At 42.5% G+C, this 23,728-nt stretch overlaps 2 long non-coding RNA genes across 2 annotated transcripts in view; one reads left to right on the forward strand and one right to left on the reverse strand.

The window, feature by feature from the left end:
• The window catches only part of LOC139625885 (uncharacterized), a 30,130-nt gene extending 16,277 nt beyond the window's left edge, over positions 1 to 13,853 (reverse strand). The window contains exons 1-2 of the long non-coding RNA XR_011692028.1: positions 13,476 to 13,853; positions 1,422 to 1,534 (exon numbers count right to left, since the gene is read on the reverse strand). This is a non-coding gene — a long non-coding RNA (uncharacterized lncRNA). The remainder of the gene's footprint in view (positions 1 to 1,421; positions 1,535 to 13,475) is intronic.
• Positions 13,854 to 13,954: 101 nt separating this feature from the next.
• On the forward strand, positions 13,955 to 20,765 carry LOC139626405 (uncharacterized). Its single transcript, XR_011692249.1, has 2 exons — positions 13,955 to 14,098; positions 19,626 to 20,765. It is a non-coding gene; the product is annotated as an uncharacterized lncRNA (long non-coding RNA).
• Positions 20,766 to 23,728: the final 2,963 nt, after the last annotated feature.

The following is a 23,728-nucleotide window of genomic DNA, read 5'->3' on the forward strand; positions in this document are numbered from 1 at the left end:
ATGGAAGAAAGAAAGAGTGATGGAAGCATTTAAATGAAGACAAAATGTGCAAAAACCTGAGGAAGGGGGGTGGGTGTGTGTGTGTGTGTGTGTGTGGATGTAGGGAGGGGGGTGTCACTCGAAAGAGCAAGAACAAAAGCGAGTTGAAAATGTGAGAAAAGACAGAAGATTGCACAGCTCAGGCAGACATGAAGAGCTAGAAGAGAGAATTGAGTTCAGCTGGACTGGGTTGATATGAAATGAGTCGAGCTGAACTGAAATGGAGTGCACTGGATCTGTCTCTAAGAGGAAGATACGCCGGACCGGTTCGAACAAAATCTTTGAAGTAAAATCACACCATTGCTATTGTAACCTCTGGGTGGGAGGTTGAGGTGGAGGAGAGTATCATCAGAAAGGAGGATGACAAGAACCGAGAAAAACAACATTTTCTTTTCCTCTTGCTGCCTCCCCTCTTTAACCATCCCCCTATCTGTGTATGGTGGCAGCCATTCCGGCTATGCCTGCATGGTAGAAAATGATTTACTGCTGCTTTCAGCCTCACACAGAGAGAGTGAGCAGATTAGTCTCTGAGAGACCGCTCACTTTGGGAACTGCTGAAACACAGTTAAGACAATAAGGTGGCTCTTCTCCCAGTTTCACTCCTGTGTTTTGCCTTTTGGCTATGCCGCTCTCCAAGGTAATGTTTTATTCCCCCCCTTGTCCTTGAAATGTTGGATTTTTTTTTTTTTTTTTATTCTAATGGATGCTGGAGAAAAAAAGGTCGAATCCTTCCAACATGAAATGGATTCTCTGATTTCTGACACAAAACAGGAAAGGACAAAACATCTGTGATAACACAGGTGGCGGATATACTGGAGGTTAAATAAAGTCAATGCTGATAGACATTTTCTCATTAAACCACTTATTAGCTTACTTTCTGTAAAGAAATTCAGTATTCATGACTATAGTAGGCTATTCATGAATACATGAAATACAACGATTTTGTATTTTTCTGGAATAAAATTATAGTGATTCAATTGTTTTAATAGTTCCTGAATGTAAAGTGACGTACGATTGCCTATTAAGCAAACTAAACATAGAAATAAATGTTGCTGTTCCTCTTCAGTACAGAGAAATGAATGTGTGGAAAACAGAGAAAAAGATGAAGAGATAAAGACAATAGAGAAGTCTGGGATGCAGCAGGTGAGTCAGACAGGATGGTACGTTCTTCACCTGGCATCTGTGGCTCGACGCCAGGGACACACATAAAAACAAACAGTCACACTCATACTCAACACATAACAAAAACACAGACATTCATGCCAACACCAAACCCACTCCAGGTCCACATCTGACTCATGCAGCCAGGTGGAAGGGCAACAGAGGACACAAACACACACACAAGACAATGTGCAACCCTGGGGCAAAGCGAGCTCTCTTACCTCTCTTTCATCACTCTTGTCTTTTCCTTGTTGCATTCTGCTCTGGGGGGTTTTCCGCTTCCCTTCCTTCCGCTCTGCGGGGAAGGCTATCGCTGCTAGCACCCGTTCATGACCTGAAACAAAGAGGACAGACATGGGAAACCGACCATTAAAAAACTGTTTGAGTGGAATGTAGACATCTCTACCAGCATCCCACGTCAAGCAAAATAAATAAACAACAACACTCCATTCATGGAGTCGGGCCTTGTAGGATTCCAGTTATTGCCTCCAAAATTCAGTTATCTTTATGAACAGTTTCTTACTCATGGTCTAGAAAGAATGCATCAACAAGATAGGCGCAGAGATGATCAGTTCATGACCTAAAACAGCATGTGCTTACATGAAGGTTTAAAGTGAAGATATATTCTGTTATGTTGCATTCCATCCTGAGCGTTGAGTAACCATTTTAAAAACATAAAGCTGAAAACCTGAGCGTCAACAGCCAGTGGTATATTTGCCGAGTGGAGCAAGCTTGCTCAATGTAACAAAAGAACAAGGTTCATGAAGGGGTCAGGGAGTATTGACTGGTGGCAGCGGCAAGAGGAGCCATAGGATTATTATTATTATTATTATAATAATGTATCTATATGGCTGCATGATTTCCATTTGCAGTTTGCATACCTGTGTTGGCTCGTTACTGTGTCTATTTCACCGTCCATCTTCTGTTTGCGCAGACTAAGTTGACGTGTCATTGTGCTGTCCAGACAATGATTTTATCACTGCCGTACTGCTTTGTAAGTTGACAGGGTTTGTGTGTACTGTATTTGTGTGTGTGTGTGGAGTGGGGGGGGGGGTCTTAGTGCACAGATGAAATTGCTAACAGCTGTGACAGCCGCCATCAGACCCTTTTCGCCATCTCATTTGTAGCATGCAGCTGCACAGATAAAGCACGAGGGTTAAGCAAATATTGTACAATGGCCATGAAACAATGAGCCATCCCCATCCCTCCCCTATCTCTCACACTCACACACTCACTCACACTATCTGCAGCATTGCGAAGATTCTGCCAACTCTTTGTGTGTGTGTGTGTGTGTGTGTGTGTGTGTGTGTGTGTGTGTGTGTGTGTGTGTGTGTGTGTAAAAATGACTGGCACTGCTTGTCCTCTTTATTACTGTGAAGAGAACAGACACCCCTGCTCCCCTCCCATTCATTTTAATCTCTATTCTTAATCATAAACCTCCTCAGTCACACTCTCTCTCTCTCTCTCTCTCTCTCTCTTCGTCTGTACCCCTCCACCCGCACCCCCTCCATCCTGGTGTCGACCCTCCCCAAAACCCCGGCAAGGCAGCAACAGTGCTCCTTTGTTTGCCCTCCTCCCCTCCTCTCTTCTTGCCCCCTCACCCTGTCACGGACGATGCTGGTTGGCGGGGATGGAGGCATGCCTCAACAGGAACGCCAGAGGAGAGGGAGGGAGGGAACGAAGGACGGGAGGGAGGGATAAGAGAAAAATATGTAGGTGGAGAGAGGGGAGGGTCACTTTAGAAAAAAAAAAAAAAAAAAGAGTAGGGGTCTTACAGTCATTTTTCAGTCATTCTTTCTGACCTCTCTTTCATTTCTGTACTTTTCTGTCCATTCAGCATTACATGAGAGAGGCTTCTCAGAGTCTGTCTGTGGGGAGGAGGGAGGTGGGCTTCAAGTGGACTACACCCTCCCTGAACCCACCAACTCCTGTTGACTGAGACTTGCAGACAGTCGTTTGCAGAGGACTATTTCTGGTTTGAACTAGGAAGCTAATTTTAAACACCAAAGTAAAAATTGTGAGGAGGAAAAAAAAAAACTCTGACTCTGGATTTTTATTTCTGCTCTGAAAGAACAAACGCTCCATTCCTTGGCTTTTACATTTTTATGGCTCAGAAATAATGTACATGATATTCCAACAGGCGATTTGTAAAAATAGCCTCTAAGTACACAACTTGTAATTTCTTATTTATGCAAAGAAAATACTGGACCTGCCCATTGAGGTTAGTCAAGACATAATTTTAGCCATTTCGTTCTGCTACCACTGCTAGCGTGGTGAACCCAGCTCCCTAATAGCATAAATACTGCTCTTGTAATGGTGCCTGGGGCATGTCTCATTTGGAAGTGAGGGAGACAGCACAGCAGAGGAGTGCCTTTTCCCCTCAGCCAAAAACACACATGTGCACGCACACAGACGCTGTGGCAGCTCCGAGGCAATCGGATCATTAACCCCAACTAATCTGCAAACATTATGTTTATAAAAAACGCCTTTCCAGCTTAGGCACCCGCACAGCCAAGCCATGCTAATTCATTTCAAATGTGTGTGTTTGTGTGTGTGATATGATGCATTTGTGAGTTATGACGACACATGTGTGTCAGCACTGCTGGGTGTGTCATGTCTCTCAGTATGCATGTGTGTACCCGTCTGCTGTGACAGACACAGAGAGAACATGACAGAGACAGTGAAAGAGTGCGTGAGAATGAGTGTGTGTGTGCGTGTGCGTGAATGTGTGAGTGTTTGTGGTGTGACTGCCAGTGATGCAGCTCACAGCCTTGATCTAGACTCCTACCTCTCTCTGATACCCCGCTGCGCCTGCTTCATTAATCAATAGGACAGATAAAGACAGACTCCTGCTGCGCTGTGAGGGAAAACGGTGGCGTGTGTGTGTGTGTGTGTTTCTGCATGTAAGGAGGCTAGAATGACCTCGGGGAGAATGTGGCAGAAATGATGCAAACCTTCAAGGCTTCCTGCACGCACAGAGATCATCTGTGCTGGATTTGCTTTTTTGTACCACCAGAAAAAAAAAAAAAAGTCAGACTCCATTTCATAGATGATTTGCATAGACTGATATATTTGCCAGTGTATTAACCCTCACCTCCTTCAACCTCCCATGTCTACAAAGGATGAAAAAAGAAAAACAAATGGAGATTTTGAAATTTTGTGTTTCAGTCAGTGTAAACAAATTCAATTACATTACATCATTTTCTCATCTTTTAAGGACTCTGAGTTGTAGGAAGTGGTGCGACTAATTTTGGAAGCGTTTAATATCCGCCAAAAATCATGCTGAGTATGTAACTGCTTTGATGCCACAAACCATCCTCCTCTACAATGTAATACTGGAAAAAAAAAAAAAAAAGCCAAAAGACAGAAGACATTTCCGTTGGTCAGATGAGACACTCATCCTGAACCCAGGAAGTCAATTACACACACAATTGTAATTACTTTGCTCCCTCACTCCCAAATGATGCGTCTATCTGTACTCCTTAAAACCTCAGCTATAAAAAAAAACATCTCAAGGGCTTATTCAGAAATCTTTATGAAAATGGCTTTAATGTACCTTCAGGCACAGTCAAATGAAGTGGAAACTACTTAGAAGCTTAAAAAGAAAAACTGGCAGATCAACTGCACTTCTGATATTTTCATTGCTTGAAATATTTTCTGTCAATTCAAGAGCCTGTGAGACTGTGAATACACAAGAGTGGGAGAAACACCTAAAACTGTCACTCATAAGAGGGAAAAAAGGCTGATGTGATCAAAAATAGCTTGTTGGGTGTCATCAAGACTCATCCACCTGGCATATTTACTCATCTGCAGAGTAGGAAGGTACGTCCTTGGCCAGTGCACATACAAGCAGTTGTATAATTGTGACAAGAGAATGTGACACAGTTAGTCGTTGCTGTGTATCTTTGTGAGCCAGAATTAGTAACAAGATTGACTTGAGAAAAGCTGAGACTGAAAATAGCAATATATGATTCAGAATGCCCCGACTAAAACACTACTGCTAAATTTTAGTTACCATTTTCAGAAATATGCTCAAGCTGGAGAGGCTTTGTCCCTGTACAGAAGTAATGTAGATGTGTGCGACTGTATTCCTCTAAAAATGATTTGCAAAATTAAACAAAAGCCTTTAAAACCACAGAGAGATGTGATTTCAGAACAGTTAACCATGTATAAACAGTGCATTTAATGTTCTATCACTAGTTATTATGGAGGACCTCTGGCATAAAGCAATTAAAGAAACTTTTAAGTTTAATCAAAAGGTCTATTGTATTTAAAGCTGGATTTTAATAAAAGTCCCCACAGTGCAATGAAATCAAGACCATAAATCAATTTCATGATTTCTTGCAACGTAATTAACAATGAAATTTTAGACACAATTATTCAGAAATAGTAGAAAACTAGATTTGGGTTTATTTTGTTTCTGCAAGGGAGGAATGTGTGTCATTTCCTGGTGCTCTGAATGGCCAAATGACTTGAATGCAAAGCTACAGAAGCCGTTTCTCCCACAGTGCCTAAATCCTGTAGAACTGTTATCAGTCACTGGGAGGTTTTGCCTCCGCAGTTTACAGCAAGAGCGTTTTGTTTGTTTTCAATGTAACTTGTGATATTTGGCCGGGGCTCAGTGCCCTCTTTGTTAGCCATTGTGTGGAGATGAATGAATCTTTCTTCCAAATTTCATACAGAGATGCACTGTGTGAAACCATAGAAACACCTTTGAGACCATTAAACTGAACTGACTATGACACCAGGGACAGGGCTCTCTATATAAAGTGACATAAAGCAAGTATTACCCCGCATCCCTTGCATGAAATAGAGCAAATTAGTGATCGCATTTTGCAGATTTTTTCAAGTTCAACATTAAGTGAAACCGGGGAACACATAAAGCCACAGTGCCTCATTGTTCAAATTACAAAAAGAAAGAGTTTGATGGATTTACCACACTAGCAAACATAGATTAGCAAAGGTGCAGGCTGTGATTACAAAGCTTTCTGTTTTATTGATACCTCAGTAGAGAAATGAGCATCTCTTCCTCTTTTACGATAGAGTCCCAGAGATCCCTTTTTGATTTTCAGCAACTCATAACAAAACCTGTTGTTTACTCAGAGATTCAGCCTGATAATATTCTGAGGATATTCTCATTCTAAGTCACATCTATGTCAAGCCAGTCATTTATGGAAATTAAAAACGAACATAATGTAACTACAGATATAGTGATGTGTGTGTGTGTGTGTGTGTGGGAGGCGGTAGCAGTATTTAAGTGATCTGTAGCTCCTTTTTACCAAAAAAAAAAAAAAAAAAAAAAAAAAAATCAAACAAAGTAAATAATTGACTAAAAAAGTAAAATCTGATTTAATTCTATAACCTAAAATTAAGTGACAGAATAAAAGTAAAATCCAGACATGAAATCCTGTGTCAGTTCCTAACCCGAGATGCCCTGATTGCACAGGCACATTGTGTGCTTTGACATTGTACCGATGCCTGACGCTCAGACAAAGGAGCCGGTGCAGGCCTCGAGGGGGCAGATGACAAACACTCCTAAACCATGGCCAGACATAATCCCCCACCCCCCCACCCCCCCACACACACCTCCCGCCAAGCCCCACAACAAACGCACAGCGGAGGGGGACTTATTCAGAACATATTAGGGAGGTGAAGGAGGCCAGGCACTGAGGGACTCTCCATACTTGGCTGTCCTAATCATCTGAGACAACCCCTCCAGAGGCACGTCCCCCCGCCCAAACCCCTTCCCGCCTACAAACCCCACTCCACCCCCTAACCCATGACCCAGACACATCCAGGAGCGTTTACAAGGGCGGACGGCCATGAAGTGGGGAAGCTGACCAAAATGAACAGCCCCCACGGGAGAAGTAGTTTAATTGTCCGTCTTCTTGGTCCAAATTAAACAAGCTCGAGCGCATTCAAGTGTCCACACACACACACACACACACACGCACACACACAACCTTCACCCTGCTTTAAACCGACTGGCACGTTCCATAGAGCATGCCATTGATGCAGAATGATGAGCGAGACCCCATTGTCTCGTTATATTGTCTTCAATTAGGCAGGAGATGATAGGAGACAATGACAGGAGCATTTGTAATCATGAGCCTCACAAACTCATGCTGGGAGACAGAACTTCATTATGCCCAATGGTCCCCCATCGACGATAAAACTCAGAATATGTGTGGTTCATCCTTAGGAAGTTTTCAAGCATAAATGGCTCGGAAAGAAGTGAGTCACCAGGAAATACTGTAGGGGGTTCTGAAACTGAAGACAACAACAGACATTGGTAGAAGCAAATCTTCTTCTTTTATCTTCACAGCAAGAGAACAGCAGGTTTCAACCAGAAATTACACTCATCCTCTTATTACATCTCCTGTTCACTTACCTGAAATCTCCCCATATGCAAGTTTTCTACTCTGGTATTTAAAGTTTTATAAGTCAGAATTGGGAGCGTTTTAGAGAAGAGAGTTAAGGTGACATTAGAAAAAAAAAAATCACTGATAAAACTTTAAGAACAAGAAACTCTGGCATTTCTGAGCTGGTTTTTCAGGGATGAATTTACAGGCATAAAGTGTAGCCATGATGTCTTTTCATCTTCACCACATAAATGTTGTACAAGCTTAGCTCTGAGAACAGAAGCTCTGGCAGCGCTGGTGTCAGCTCAAAGCTGTCTGTGGAAATGAGACTTCTTTAAGAAAGAGAAAGAAAAACTCGAGAGCGCATTATCTGCATTTACCTGGAGAGCGTTCAGCTGAGAAATGACTCTAACCCGACATCTTGCCGGCTTTGTAGCTCGCCCCGTCATTTAATTCACGTTCCACCGTGGCTGTTGGGCTTTGATAGAACCATCCGACTGGACAAATACCGCTTTCATGAAATTGTGCAAATGATTTCTTTCAACTGGGATCGCAGCGGCATTGTCCCCCCCCCCCCCCCCCCCGCCCCCCATCCCTGACCCCCACCGCCACCCGTCTTTCCTCTCTCCTCACGGCACAAAGAGCTAATCTGAGACGAACACTCGCACCAGCTCTGACACATTGTCAAACCAAAACCAGGGTGATTTTATTATTCTTTAAATCATGTAAGTGAAGCATGAGGTAAAAGCCGTCATCCATGGAGGACAACAGAGGGGTTAGAGAAATTGCTGCGTATTTTCTCCCCGTAAATGCTGCAGGGATTATACATTATGCTCCCTTTTACCCATCTATCCCTTCAGCTGTTCGTTCACATGTACAGTATCAGAGAGGGACCAGATAGATCCTGAAACGTCTTGGTTTTGCCCATTTGCAGATGAAATCAGCCTGCAATGGATGCCAGTAGGAGGGATATCCCTCAAGTCAAGCTGCCCTGGGGCCAAACAACCTTTCCTGCAAGGCCCTGCTCCCTTATCTGATTCCAGCAGACGTGGCAAGATGATGGCCATGCCAGCCAGAGCCTTTGATTTTTTAAGTATATCCCTCTGCCTTCACACTGCTTTATTGATCGCCGACAGACCTCATTTTGTTCCTCTGCTAAAAAAGCGCTTCGAGAATTCTCTATGTGTAATGTGATCACCCAGATGAGGATGGCAGAGAGGTGGACAGACGCTAATCCTCTTTTTACCACAGTTTCCAGCATCGTCTATAGTGATTTCTGTGGATCGCCCCTGTCGAGTTTCTCATTGCCTGAGGCCCGGATGACTCCCCTCTCCCTGACATGGGGAGGGGTCAGGGTATAATCCACACTTAAGTGTCACTTTTTATGAAGAACAACTGCTCAGGCTGCTGACCAGAGAGTTGTAGTCAAATTTGAACAGACAATGAATGCATTTAACGTAAACCAAGAGAAAAGCTCTCCTTTGCTCACCCTTTTGCAACCGAGTTAAATAAAATACATAAACAGACTAAAAAAGCAGCAGCAGTCGATGCTCATTTGACCTTTCAGCAGCAAAGATTTCCTGTTCATGTTTTTGACATCCGGCTTAATGGTAAACGCGCTCACCAACCTCTGCGGACCTGTCACATTCCTCCATGTTGAACAGCACAACAGTAACAGTACAGAGTAGGGAGCATCTGCCTCGTTACTCCACCCAGATGGCAGCAGAAAGTATGTAAATTGGTTCATTAACCTTACAGCGCTTTAACCAGTGTGCCATGCAGAGGGCTCGTTCCATCCGGGTTTTCTTGAATTTTATTAACGCCCATTAATAGCATCGAGAAACTTTCACTAATGGCCTGAGGTGGTTCGCTGTGGTGTTATCAAACACTGAAGTAATTATACATGACATCCCTCTGATTAACACTCCTGTGATTATTGCAGTGTGTCAGATCATCTTTTTTTTCCCCCATTTAAAGACAGTCATCCATTTTCTTGCCGAGAAAATATTTCAGGGGAAGCGACAAAAAAAAAAAAAAAAAAAAGGCCCGATATTATCGCAACAGTCCCCTCACCCCAACTAGCAGGCTTGGATCTTTAACCCCTGACAATGGAACGACATGAAGAAAGAAAAAAAGAAGCAGGGGGGTGAAAATGTGAAAGGGATCTGCGTTTTCATATGGTGTTTCCCCCCCAGTGCAGAGTGTGTGAAAAATTAGCTTGTAGTGTGTCTCTGTGTGTGAGAGCTGCCAGCAGTGAGGGCTTGCACCTGGAGCAGGGAGGAGCATGCAAGAGGTCAGGGGTCAGGATTGAAGTTCTCCCTCTTCCTAAGAGGGCCAGACGATCCCCGCGGCTGCATCACACAATCCATTCCTTCTCTTTCCTTCTCTCCTTCTTCTCCCGTTCACCTTCTTTTCCCTTCTGCGTTGGAAAGGCGCAGTAATCCATAACCCACTCAACTATCAGCGGCTCAATTATCCCTCCTGTTCGCCCATTTTCTCCCCTTGGATGGAGATTCAAAAACAATTAACCTCTTCACGGCTGGGGACTTTTCCCAGGAAAGGGCACGGTGGTAATTGAATGACTCCACCATTTACATTCCTGACCATGACTTCACTCCTTCATGCATAAATCTGGTTACCGAAAATCCTAATCTGTGGCTTTGTGATTGTCCGATGTCATTGTCATGGATGTTGTATTATCACGCTATGAAGACACTATTTTACTTCAAGCGGGATTTAACAGGACAATTTGGTAATGTTTACACAATACCCTTTTGACCTTCTTAAACCTAATGAATTTACATCATTTGTACTCAAACACATTGACAATAATTATTCTGTATTGTGTCAAACTGAGTAGACAGTTCTCTCCTGTAAACTGGTACAACTGGACTGTTTCACACCAAGTGTCTTTAAGCTATGGCGCATCCCCCCACATCCTCAGCCTTCAATAAAATGTTCTCTTCTCCCCCTTCGTTATGGAGGGGCCTCCTATTCATCTCCAGGTAGAAAGCCTGAAAGTGTAGGAGGGCAGAACAGCTTGCTGCACCCATTGAGCTTTTTATTACTTCCCCCTTCAAAGGGTGGTGGCAGAGCAAGAGACATCCTCTGTCTGCTTGATGCCATGATACACAGTGTCAGCTTTCAGAAAACACACACAAACAAAGTGGAAGGATTTTGTCTGGAGCCCTGTGCAAATTTTTACAAACATTTGTTCTTCAAAACATCACATCTGAGAAGATTAGGTGGCTGCGGATACAGAGAGAACACGTTCCAGCTGTTAGGGGATAATCTTTTAACAAACAAGTTTATCAAAAATGAACGCTGTTGAGAAAAAACAACTCAGAATATGCATAAAAATTAGGGACAGAAAAACATTACATGCAACTCTACTTCTGATTTTCAGTGTTGTCAAGCAAACACGTCCAACAAAGACTCCGCTCCAACCAGTCATTTTACATAAAGCAAGCTAGCTGATTATCTAGCTAACCCAGCAGCAGTCCAGTGATGTAATCCCCAACCAACAGGCATCAAGAAAACAAAGACGCATACTCCTCAAATGGAAAACACTCCTGAAGATGTATTTGTCTGTCAAAGAGGTACACATATCGAAGCATTTCCACCAACTCCTACCTCTAATTAGTGTTTTCTTACTTCAGAAGCCACCAAGCCTTAAGCCCAAACTCAAAGACGCCCACCATCAGAGTCAAGGTGCGACAGACAGTATCCAAGGGCCTCATTTAAAACCCCCACTTCAGTAAAAATTTAATCTTCAAGCAGGGATTAGACTTTACATTTATTTTTGAAGCTCAAAAGAGTCAACTCTTTTTCATTAATAATAGGATAATGTTGTTTTAAGGGCCCTAATCCTTTAGAATTCCAAGATCGAGACTAAGGTTTAACATCATCACACTGGAAAAACTTAAAACATGGAGAACATCAAGCTTCAGAGTCTCCTGTGTGTAGTACAGAAAAATTCTGAACTGTGAACTAGAATAATTAATGCAACGCTTTAGAAAAGAGCCAAGTAGCACAGTACGTTTGAACAAAACAGAACAAATAAATTAAAATAACTACAGTCGCCATGTCATACCTATATTCTTGTAGACGCTCACCAGAACAGCCTAGCTGAAACATCTCTCTCTCTCTCTCTCTCTCTCTCTCTCTCTCTCTCACACACACACACACACACAGAGAAGAAGTCTTTGATGTTTCCTCATGTGTGTGTATTGCAGCTGTGTGAGTCACCCACCCTCCATCCAAGACCCATATAGGCTACACAGAGGCAGCAACAGTAGCAGTAGCAGTAGCAATGAAACTGCAAACCCTCATACCACACACGCACATACACACACACACACACACACACACACATAAACACTCACAAACAACATAGCGTGTCTTGATTGTGGATGGAAGACAAGGAAAGAGGGAGAGGCTGGGCAGGGCCAGCCAGGCCAGAAGGAGGAATAAAAAAGAGAAGAAGAAGAAGAAAACCTTAAACAACTGGCTGTGATCCAGACAGACTGGAACTTCTCTTGATCATTATGTCTAGCCTTCAGGTGTCTGGGGTCGGGCCGATGTGTAGGCGGTACTAAGACTGAGGGTGGTGGAAGGATTTTGGGGCGGGGGGGGGGTGAGTGTAGATAACACAGCAGTCAGACAAAGAGGGAATAAGAGGGCTGCCTACATACCACCAGCATCAAGGAAGGGAGGGTGGGAGGCAAGGGAGGGAGCAACAACAAGAAAAAAGAAGGGTTATAAAAATTTGATTAGACGATCCTTTGCTGAAGTGACTTTCTGTGTCGGTTTGCTTTTCTTTCTTTCTTTTTTTTTTTTTTTTTTCTTCTTCATCAGTTCCCCTCCCTTCTCGCTCCTCCAGAGCGCCGCCTCAGAGAATGGGGCAGACAGATTTTATAGGTCCTAATTAAAGCCATCTGAAGCCTTTCAAAACATCAAATGGCCCCGGTCCCCTGCTCTTTCCCTCTGATTGTGCAGAAATCACGGAAAATCAGAGGGTACCCATTTTTGCTTTGACTCCCAAATGTAGATACATTTTGCAACCCCCCCCCCCCCCCCCCCCCAACCCCCTCCCACCCCCACCACCCCTGACCCCACTACCTCCTCATTTCCAATCCGTAAAAGGGTTCAGTAAATGACATGACCTCGAAGAGCGTCTGTCAGATTCTCTGGAAATTGACACAAACGCTTGTTGGCTCACCTCTGAAAACGAAGCATTCCAGTTCAACCTTCTTTCTCTTTCTCTGCCCTAAGTCTGAACTTAAGGAACGTGTTCTTGGTCACATCCTGCATTGGAAATGACACATACGGTTATTGAAGATCCACCCTTATCCTGTCTGGCTGGTTGAAGAGAAGTGCAGCCCTGTTTTTAGTGCGCCTCAAGTGCTCAATTTTTTTCCTCCCTTGCCCCCCCCCCTAATTGTCCTCATTGAGCCGTGTGGACCGGTTGCACAGCCTCCCTGCCTGAGGTCAGTGAGTTTACCGTGTGCTTTTTATCTATATTTCATGCTGTGGCGCTGCGCGGAGACAGCCACACGTCCACAATGAGAAAATACATAGAGATGCACAAAGAAGGTCGACAGGAGTAAATGAACTTAGAGATCATTCAGGTCCCGAGTGAAGTCAAATCTACTTCGCGATAAAAAGCCTTTAAAGCGTGTTTAAGCGTTTAATTCTCAATTGAATGTAAACAAACAACAACAACAACAACAACAACAACAACAAAAAAGGACAGAAAAGCATATGGCGCAAAAGTGATACATGCAATCGTAATTTTAAAACTGAAGTCGACTATAAAAAGACGATAAATATAACTACCACTTCCCGGAAATGTAACAATAAATTTGCGATTAAAAGATGGGGGGGGGGGGAAATGCGATATCGCGTACTTACGATTCATTTCAATAACTTCTGGGCGTTATTGTCTCGCCCCTGCGCCTTTCCGATCGCCTGGACGCGGAAAAAAAGTCTGCTCCTGCGGCGAAGCGGGCCGATTCTCTTTGACAGGATGGTCAGCTTCATCAGATGGCGATAAAGTTTGCGTAAGAGAACACCTGGTTTATTCTGCCGAGGACAGCGGACGTCCGATTCCGCCGGTGTCAGGTCTTCAGTGATGCCCGCACTCGCCGGGATTGAGCGCTGAGAAGAGAGGGAGCGCACAGAAAGGCGTCATGTGAGCCGGGGAGAGGTGCGCCATTGGCCAGCCGGGGATAAGTATGATAAGGCTGCTCCGTGTGCCATTGGCCCAGGACGGCAGCGGAGGCGCCTCCTCACTTGGCTGTGCGCAAGAATGTGAGTGCGGCTCACTGTTCATAATTTTCAGCAGCCGGGGGTGGGGGGGGGTGGGGGGGTAGAGGGGGGGGGGGGGGTTGGTGGGGGGGCATTAAGTAACAAATTGTTCCAAAGATGTTCTGTTTTTTGTCACCGACGCACAGAGTTGCACGGAGGGCAGCGAGGAGAAATGCGCACATTATGCTTCCTCCTCTATAGAAATGGGGAATGAATGAAAATGTCTGGTGAGTCTACGTATCAACTTTGGACACTTTAATCTGAATAAGGCAAAACATAATCTTGAAGTTTTCGTCATTATAGTGAAGAGGAAAGATGACATAAGCATTGAAAAAAAAAAATCAATTTAGAAGCATCCTCCTAAAAATACAGCTATAGAGCATAAACCTTGGCAGTAAAATACACTGGCAGTTTAATATTATTGATAATAATATCTTCTCAGTCACTCAACCTTCTTTCCATAAATGTAGTTAATGCAAGAGTTTCCATTGGTTTGTTTTTTCAATTGATGTAGCACTGATGACAATTTTAGTATTTTATTGTGACATATATTTCTGTGAACTCAACCCACATGCATATTTGTTTCTGCTTTGGATGTGTCATAATATAAAAAAAGCACAGAGGCTGCGTTATATTTGATTACAAGAGCAGGAATAAATCATCTTATTTGTGCTTCATATAGTTTGATTTGTTGAAGTGTTGTTTTCCTGGGTAATTTGTTGGCTGATGAACCTGATGCAGGCTGATCAGGAATTGTATTAATAAGATACTTAACAAGGTAATCATCACAGGTAGGCCTCAGATGCAAGTCATTCTCACATGCAAATGATAAAAACCTTAAAAAGAGAAGGGAATACAAAAGAATAGCCACTGAGGTTTCAAAAGATATAACAAAATGTGTGAGTGGCAATATATATTTTCACCTTCACTTTCCTAAAAGGACATTGGGTTTACATTTTCCTGGTGATTCCCCACTATAGTTTGAAAAGACCTAAACCAACCTTTACAATCGTTTTTTTGATCCTAATAAATTCTGAAGCTAATTCATAATTTAGGAGTCAGAGAGCGAATTGAAAGGAAGGGATACAACCTATAGGTGCTGCGGTTACCACAAGAAGGTCTCTTGATATTCTTTTTTACATGTATGGAAACAAAGGGAGCATGATATGTTTTACATATTTATGCTGTTCAACCATTTTTTGTATTTCCACATTGATTTTCTTCACAGTTGGACTTCACAGAGGGCAACAACACATAAAACAACACTCTCTCTCTCTCTCTCTGGTTCTCTGGAGTGTGGAGGCAGAGGAACTCAAGGTTCTGTATGGTTAGGAAATAGAGCGCATGTAATCTGGAGCGCGCATCTTCCCCTGCTCAGGCTGCGGCATTAAATCAATATTCCGCAAAGCTTTCTCTTGTTTTCACATTCACTTGACTGCTGCCGTGATGCGCCGTGAGGGTCGAGCAGCCGCTCCCTGATTTTTGTGGCACTTGCACCCCCTCCTCCCTCTTCCTCCCTCCTCCTTCACTTCACTTCACTTCATGGCAGACACCCTCATTTGGATGGCTCCAAGGCGATGCACCCATTCCATTTGTCTCGTGCGTTAACGGGAGGCGGCAGGAATAAGGCAACGCGTTATCTCGACACAAAACATTATCTCCGCCTTGCTCCTCCATAAGCGTGAAACAATGATTATTAACCGCTTGAGGAGCATGTTCAGGGGTTTCGAGGCTTGTTGTCACACTTAAGGAACATGAAATATATTTCACAACAACCCCTGCACTAGATTTTTTGAATTCTTTTGACTCAAGATAATGCTTCCCCTTTTCTTGCCACTTGTGAATACTTTCAGTACTGGCTTGCCTGTCGCCCTGGCGGAGTATGGCTAACAGCATTATGACTGGACGTGTGACAGTAGCATTTTTACCAGAAACCAGCCTAGCACTTCCTTTTCAAGATTTAAAAGCCTGTCGTGCTGCATCATCCCGGTGTATGATGCTGGTTATGCATTCATGCACACACTCACACCCCATCGTTATGAAAGCAAAACCCTGCCTCTGCAAAATGGGTCATACACTGCAGTCACTTTATCTCAGCAAATGTATTGTGCCTGCATGAGTGTGTGAGTGGTAGACGTGCGCATGTGTGATTATACATCAAAGGAAAGACTCCAATATTAGAGCATGAGTGTCTTCGCTGAAACAGGACTTGAGCAAGTCTAACCATTCAATGTTTTCAGGGGGTTGCGAGCGTCTATGATACAGTTAGCCCCGAGAGCAAAAGTGTCAGGCTCTCTTTAATACCTTTAAAGAGCCAAGAGGAAGGTGCTCTTTCTCTAAAATGAACTCCTCTAGCGTCATTTTTATTCTACTGCAGTGCCCCGTATGACTTATATGTCAGCAATTTGAACCAAACATTTGAACACACAGGATTTGCTCAGAGCACAGAAAAATTATTCGTTCATGGTTCGTGTATGAAGATACACAGACATGAGAATAGGTAGAGACACACACACACACGCACACAGACACACACACAGACACACGCAGATATTTACCCACTGCGGAGTGAATTTGAGCTGTGGGGTTCAAAGCCTTGCCAGTCAAAAACGGAAGACAGCTCTATGCCGCCGTCTTATAGACCCATCACTGTGCAAGCTAATCTGTGGCGCGTTCCAGCCCTATATTTAGACCAATGTTTTGTGAACACTTAGTATAATTCGCTGAGACGAAAGGAGCTTTTGGAAGCTGTTAACCTCGTCTCTTTAAGACTAATTTAAGAGTTTTTCAGCAGCGCTTTCTAAAAACACCTGTTCTCACCTCTGTCGTCCTGTGAAATGCTCTCCACTTGAATGAGGAAACGGTTTGTTATGAATGGGGATGATGGTGTAGCGTGACTGTGACATATTACACATGTGAGGAGGTGGTTGATTCTTTCAGTTGCTCACTAGGGAATTGATATTATCTGAAATCAATTTCAAAAACAGTGTGAACTTTGGTTTTAAAGGTGCCCTCGCTGTCTCAGACAGCATCACCCAGTTTATTGTTACAGTCATCATCTTTGGGATTCTCATCTCCATCATAGTGTGATGACATGCCCTCCCACTGATCATGTTGTTATGAATTTAAGAAGAGAAGATTTTTTTTTCCGGGAATAACAGTACACCTGGTTATATTCAGTACCATTTATTATTATCCAGGGAGCCGGTTTAAGCCTGTGTGTTTGTGTGTGTGTGTGTGTGTGTGTGTGTGTATGTGTGTGTGTGTGAATACCAAATGCTCTGATCGAGTCCAGGTGGGCCAGGGGGAGTTGGTCATACTAAAAGCCTTTACCTCCATCTGCTGTGTGGTCTGCACAAACACACACGTTTACACACAAACACACAGACAAGATGGACTGTCTGGTTCAAAAGCCTGTCCCTTAAGCATTAAACGCTATACGCTTTGGCCACAGAAACAGGCCACACTGGGGGCCTGCATGGCATCTGCCTCCCAGCTCCTGGAGCCAAGGCATGGGGCTGAGGGAGGGGCCTGGGGCCGAGATAAGCTCTTCCTCCCCTGGTCACCACTACGCCGTGGGGACCGGACAGGCCTGGAGCCTCAGCTGAGCACCACTGATAATATCCACATGAGTGTAACGTGTGTGTGTATTTGTGTGTGTGTGGTTGGATGGATGGGTGTGTTGAGAAGGAGAGGCTTGATTAAAGGGATGTGAGTGTGTGTGTGGGTGGGCGTGAGCATGCACCGATGCACACACTTGCATGTTTGTCCAAATAGTCAAATATCACAACTAAGACAAAAATTCCGGTTTCTGAAGTATTAAAAGTTGCACATTTTTGTGCCAAATGTTCACAGACGTGCGCACAGATATGTTTCCTCATGAGGAATGATGTAGCACAAAAATAAAAATGACAAAGACAGAGTAAAAATTGCAATTTGGCAAATATGTCTGTGTGAATAACTAATTTAATCTAGAAATGAACTCTGACATCTTGTGAGTGACAATATGCTAATAGACTTTTCTGCTCATTTCAATGTTGATGTTCTCACAAAAACCTGCACAAGAAACAAATAAAATTATCCAATTTTCAGATTGTCATACTCCTTTTTAGGAAATGAATTTTTAAGACAACAAAGTATGAAAACCCTGTTAGGCATGGAAAGACAAAGCATGTAAAAACTACAGTAAATTACACTCACCACATTTGACAGTGACATGAAACAATGCTGATTTCACAATTGTGCTCATTGTATTTAATTTTTTTTTCATTCTTTGTAATTTTTTCTGTAGCCTCACTTGCGGTGTAAGATTAATTGCTGTGCTGCTAACTGCAAATCAATCTGTTCTTGTTCACTCGCTCTAATTCATTGTTTATTTAACATGAGTGTAATCTAGTCCTTTGTTGAATGACAGAAAATGGTCCCTCTTTGTTCAGCAGCACTGACCTTATCATTTTAACTTGTCATATTGGAATAGTCATTTACTCATCATGTTAAGAGTCGCCTCACGTAACAAGCCAGTGAAGCAAATTAAATTAATTCTCGGCTACTTTTAATCGTGTTGATGTTTTAAATAACAGTGCATGAGGAAAAGGTCTGGATGATGAGAGAGACACTAATTGGTAAAAAAATGTTTTTTCAGTCGAAGGGATAATACTTTATATTATATACACAATTACAATATTGGACAAATTTAGGACCTGGTCTCTTTAACCAGAACTGACTGAGCAGTATTTCATAAATGTGCATAATTTTTTTTTACACGTCCTAATCATTATTTCATTGATTTTGAGAAGTAAATCTAATCAATGACCATAAAAACTTAAAACCACTGCTGTGTAAATCAGCAACCCTCTGCATCGCATTTTACATTTTGCTTTATCTGTCAGATTTAGTGAGACATTTTGAGATTCCTGTGCATCACAAAACAGGAAGAGTGAAAAAGTCACTTACAGCAAATTTTTCCACTTAGCAAGGCCGAAGAAAGAAACATCAACTGGGTAAGGTCTTTTTTCTTTGTGGTAGGAAGCAACTGAGTTTATAATAAATGTGGTTTTCAGAAACATCAGCACCAACAAGACCAGTGCTGTGAAAAATACAGACATACACCATCAGCTTTGGGCCTTTGTTTTAAGCCTTGCAAGGTTTAGGTCTCAACAGAAACTTCAGAAACTTAGTCTGGAGGTGCAGGTCATTTAACTACAATGTCCTGGCTGTGAATTAATCCAAAGACATTGCTCATGACATTCCCATACTTCCTGTTGCTTGTCATTGTCAACCAAGGCAAAACATTAAAAAAAAAAAGTCTCCCTGCTTTTGCTCAGACAGCTGCTTTTATGAGTGAATCCACAGATCTAACCACTGTAGACCCGTTTCTTATTATGCTTGCTGCTGCATTGTGTTTGATCCTAAGAGGAATTGCTGTGAGGAAAAGAAAAACAGTTTTACTCACTTCCTGCTTGTGGAAAGTTAACTGACTTCTTAAGAGTCACTGTGGCCTCCTTTTTGCCCCGGCTGCACATCAGTCAAGAAGTAATTATCTGCAATAAGACACAGGATGGATACATGAGGGCAGATTGTTCTCGTGTTTAACAATGGGTGCTAGTTTTTAACTTTAGGCAATGGTGTGATGAATTGTGGCTGTGCTGCAGCCTGGTTGACTTGCCATATTAAATGAAGAATTGCGAACATGGTGTAACATACCGTAGCTTGTCGTGTGTGTAACCCTCAGAGTTAAAGCATGTGTTTTGACAGGGAGAGAGCGAGAGAGAGAGAGACATGGACATAGAGAGAAATATGCAGAGATCCAGGTCAGCTGTGAGGCCTCAGCTGGAGTGGAGGGCTACACCTGTCAGCGCCCGGGGGCCTCTCTCTCTCTCTCTGTTTCTCTCTGTCGTCTTTCTGTCCAGCTGGACGTGAAGGAACCTCTCAACCCCCACCCCACTCCACTCCACCCAGCCTCCTCCTCCCGGATCCAGGCCAGTTCAGCCCAGCCATGCGTGGTCATCTCTGGGAATTCATTCCGGATGCTTCCTGTTCATTGCATCCACTCTTTTCTCGCTCTTCTTTCTCTATCTGCTGAAACGTCTCATTTTTGTCTCATTTGTTACATGTTTTAATGTCTAAATTATGCCCCTTGGTCTGGAAATAAGTAAACAGAACTTAATTCCAAGTTCTAATTTAAAGACATTATTCAAATCAGACTCAGAAACTTTGGCTGCATTTACCATTATAACCTAATTTGTATTTTTTTGGCTTGCCAAGATCTGATTTATATGCCTAAAGTGATAATTCCAGACAAACACATGCTATCTGATTTTTTTCTTTTAATCACATGTGTTTTATATAAGTTTTACTACCAGAGTTTCACCCTGATTTAAACACCTGGGTTGGACTTATATCCCATATACCACAGGCAAAAGATACATATTTATTTCCTGTTAGTGTTTGGCAGAAAAAGCAGCTCCATTTGTTGGGAAAGACAATGGCACAAATATCAAAAGTTTTACCTTCCATTCTCAAGTTTCAGCAGGAAACACTGAGCACACAACACGTTCCCACCACTCCAGACTCCCGCTGTGCATCCATAGCTGTCTTTCAGAGACATTGGAGACAGCAGCTGGGAACATTAAAATGCTACTAGAAGCATCCTCTTTGTTCTGATATTGTGTCTGTAGCCTATTTTTCTGCATTGTAAAATTACAATACTACGATATTTCTGCAGTTTTGACTGTGTGTGCTGTGTCCGTCCTGTGCAGACAAAGCTAACTGGTCCTGTAGGGGCTACATATTCCACTTATATGTTGTAACAGTATATTTCACTTACTAACACTGTCTGGTGTCAAGCTCTCTCTGAACAGCAAACAAAAAATATATTTTAATGGGTTTCATGGAGATGTTCATGATAATGTTTGTCTTATTATTATATTATATCATATTATATTATATTATATTATGAATAACTGCACAATATAGTTTTCATGTATGTGGTGTGTATCTATACAAGTGACATACAAGTTGTGTGCTGTAAACATCCAAAGATATCTAACTCAGGCATCCAGTTTGGAGTCAAAGGTCAGATCTGATGATGAAAAAAAAAACTACATGTACTGTATATATGAACAACATGTATATAACTCCAGCTCAGACACAGTGATAAATGTTTAATATTTAATATTTATCACTGTGCAACTTATGACACACTTTACAATGCAAAGCAATAAAATTAGGGCTCAGTCAAAAGATGAAAACACTACGGTGCAGGTCTCCAGGAAGAGAAGCTCTATTAACAGCACTGATGACATCAATCAAGGTGGTGAAAGTGTGAAAATGAAAGACCCAACTTTCTGTCTGGTCCCACTTTTGGTACGAAACTGCCATCTCAATTCTACATTATATTCTGCTGAAGCTGTAATTTTTTGTCATCCAAAAGGGAGCTTTTTACAATGTTTAATGCTTTTCAGTGGTTATTTGTCATTTTTTAGTAATATTCAGTCATTCATGGTTTCAGTACACAGCACATGGTGGGTCATTTTTGAGAAACACGAGCAGCAAACACATACTTATTTGCTGAGGAAGCACAGGAATTATATCACTTGTGCATGCCACCTGATTTGCCATCCCAGAATCCATTAATTCCCGCTATAAACAGAAATGTAAAAAATTAGTTTTATCTCTCCGCCCTTGTAGCCATAATACGACTCCCATTTTTTTATTTATAATTCCACCTGCAATTTGCTTTCTCACAATAGAATGAGTGTAGAATGTGTAAAAAGATATTGGGTACACAGGATAAAAGGAAAATAACAGTAATGGGTTTGGCTGAAAATGATAGCAGGGAACTGTCAACCTATAATAAACTGTGGAGTATAAAAACCTGGACATGGTTTAATGCTCTAAAGCTTGTTCGGTGTTACAATTGATTTTCGGATAAATAGCTTGCAAATAACTTGTACTGGTATTAAAAATAAAACAGCAGCCACTAGCTGCTGTCAGTGTCTCATAAACCATAACACTGGTATTTTTCCGTTAGATACCTGAAAGATGTCCTGGTTAGTTTATGCTGTGAGGGACAAGCTTGTAAAAATATGCCATTTAACCTCACTGAATCTCCATTTTGTCCCGCAGCAAGATGGAGTCGAGGGTTGAATAACAGTAAGCTTATTCTCCTGCTGCACTCGCACCACATCCTATCCTACACGCCGGCTACTGAATTATTCAACTGTTTGTACCTGTGAGGCAAGCAGGCCCTGTTAAGGGCTGCCCCAGTATGATCTATAATTAAATATAATGCAACATGAAAGTGCATAAGACATGAGACTAGGGTTTGGACAAGTCACTCAGACTTCCTCCTAGTTATCCATTTTGCGTTGGTTCATATGCTGACTGCAGCTGTTTTTATTTTTGAGTATTTATTTTGCAAGCTTTTTCAGCCTTGTAGTGTTTTTTTTCTCCTTCGCCTGGCTACTCTCTGAGTAAGTGGTCTTGAATGTTTGCTATCAGCAGTTGACATTTGGAGGGCAATAAGATCATGTCATGTTTGATTATGCTATTATTGTCTCACTGTTCTCTAAGTACACAGTATTACACCCAAAAGGGCCCCTGTCTTTTGCAGTATATTTGTTTTGTTCCCCCTAGCAGCTTAATCATAAAGCCTTCCAAAGCTCACACTCAGAAATAATCCTGCTGTGCATTTAGAAATATGACCATAACAAAACCGTTTACAGGCTCCCTAAATTGACCATTTGGGAAACATAAAACCCGGCATCCTTCCATTGTTCCCAGCAAGTGTCCAACTCTCCCGGAGGTACATGCAAACAATTACCTCAACCACAACCACACAGAAATTGACATGCTTCCCAAAGTTTAGGATAAAGGACACGTTTACAGATGTGCCTCGAATCAATTCTAAAATCACCTTTGTATCAGACTGCGAAAATAAAAATCTTACTTAGCAAAATCAAACAGTAATAGATATTTAGTGTACATGGAAATCTCAGTGACAGCCGAAGGCCTTAACCTTGCATAACCACACACATACACGGATACACACACACACACACCACAGTAGGATCCTCGCATCTGTCTAAATGTGAACGGTAATATCTCCACCTTGCAGGCGGCTGCAGGGAGGGGAGGCTTAGTGGCTCGCTCACTTTCTTCCTTCACTGGCTGTGAAGTGGAGTCTGAGGTGTCAGGAGTTTTTTTTTTCCATCCCCCTCTCTTTCTCCCTCTCTCTCTCTCTCTCCCACTCTCTCACTCTAGCTCTCTCTCGCTCTGTCTTTTCACAGCAAGTACATCTCTATAGTGGTTGAGTCTGTACTTTACTGGGAACGCTGTGAGCGCCTGATAAGAAGCTGAAAGCAGATATATACATCCTGGAGTGAGCTGCAGATACACAGTCAGGGAGACAGTAAACAGATCACATACATTATGTCTCTAGGATTTACGTGTGGCATATGATACAGAGGTTTTAGTATAGGGTGACTGTAAAAGGCTGGCTAACTTCTATCATTGCAAGTAAAAGCGAGTGAACGGATCATAAGTTGCTTGCACGGATACATTTTAGCAAAATAAAAAAAAAAAGGTGCCATGTCTCATTTTGCTCCCAGACAAATTGAATTGACCCTTCCATCACAGTTGTGCCAAAAAAAAATTATAAAAATTATTTCCATCAACAGCCAATATAAACAGAGTGAGTGTTCATGTGCTGGGCCATGTGCTGGGAGCATTTAGAGAGTTGCACCCCCCTCCCCTGACGAGCCTTTACCTCTTCCCCTTTATAAAGACCCAGCAATTACTCTGGTTTGCTGACACCCTGAATACCAGTGCAACAATGCCTCTTCTTTCTCTGCAAG

This window comes from Trachinotus anak, unplaced genomic scaffold (genome assembly GCF_046630095.1).
Source record: "Trachinotus anak isolate AG129_WGS33_773 ecotype Australia unplaced genomic scaffold, CSIRO_AGI_Tana_v1 ptg000010l, whole genome shotgun sequence".
Taxonomy (NCBI): Eukaryota; Metazoa; Chordata; class Actinopteri; order Carangiformes; family Carangidae; genus Trachinotus; species Trachinotus anak.